Source organism: Drosophila subpulchrella, chromosome 3L, assembly GCF_014743375.2.
Source record: "Drosophila subpulchrella strain 33 F10 #4 breed RU33 chromosome 3L, RU_Dsub_v1.1 Primary Assembly, whole genome shotgun sequence".
Lineage (NCBI taxonomy): Eukaryota > Metazoa > Arthropoda > Insecta > Diptera > Drosophilidae > Drosophila > Drosophila subpulchrella.
Genome location: NC_050612.1, coordinates 24901268 through 24902507, shown reverse-complemented (window position 1 = coordinate 24902507; position 1240 = coordinate 24901268).

Genomic DNA, 1240 nt, shown 5'->3' with positions numbered 1-1240 from the left:
ATACTTCGAATGTTCACTGTACTTAAAATAAATTTACATGGCGTATTGACAAAATGTGCGACACCTTACGGCGGCGCACAGAACAAGTTAAATTTACATGACATTACGCTTAGTTTCTATACAGTGACTGGAGCGACACCTATCGGCAGAAATTGGTAAGTAGTTTTTAGATGCGCTGTCGAAAAATTAATCAGGTTCAAGAGTAATCCGCTAGGCGCCGCTATTGTAAGTTTGGAATGTACAAACCGTGTAGATTAAGTAATTGTAATTGTAAAAGTAAGGAAGTCGACTTTGTGTGGAACGTGTATTGTTTTATTAAACTTAGTCAAATAATAATATTATTATTCTCAGAAATTAAAAAAATCAAGCGTTGCCACTGGCAAATTAAAAGAATCAAGCGTTGCCAGACCGCAAAAAATCGTATCTTAAGGGGAAAGAAGTTGTGAAGAAAGTGGTAAGGGGTTGTTGCTATGCCGAATGATGGTCAAAGAGAGACACGTGGTGTTACCAGATCAGGAAAAATATGACTCATGTTTATGAAGAGGAAGAACACATGGCGCCTTGATTCAAAAATATTGCATATTTGAGCTTGATAAAGTCTTGGCCAAGTACAAATAAAATGAAGAAGCTAAACACCAATTTTTGTACAGACGTAATGAAGCTGTCCGAATGGATGCAAAATGGAATAAAATTTTTAAATTCTTATGTATTGTTTTTATTACAGTCAAAAGATATAATAAAAGCAAACGATCCTTTTTAGAGTTTTAATTACATATTTATTAGTCTAATAATGACATTGCCACATTTATGGTGACCACGATGGCAAAGCCTTTCCCATGATTGGTTTGCAACCTACCCCCAAAAGTGAGACTCCCACAATTACCACTAATTGCCGGCGCCTAAGAGAGCGTAAAATTAATTAAATTTACTTGGATTTTTGCACCTCAACTTGCGCGCGCCCATTAATTAGTGGCCAACGGTAATTTCGCCGGGGCTCAAACTTGAGCGTTAAGTTGCCGCGGCTGCTTGAGCAATTTATTTTGCCCCGCTGCATTCTGTCAACCTGATTGGCCAGAAGTTGTCGTCATTAGGAAGCGTTTAGCGTTCTTGACTTTTGCCAGCCGACCTTATCCACCCACATACAAAATATTGAGGACAAATATCATCCCAATTACGGAACTTAATATGATTTCCCTTCCCTCCATCACAAAAATCAATCGAAATATTTGCTGCTGATGAC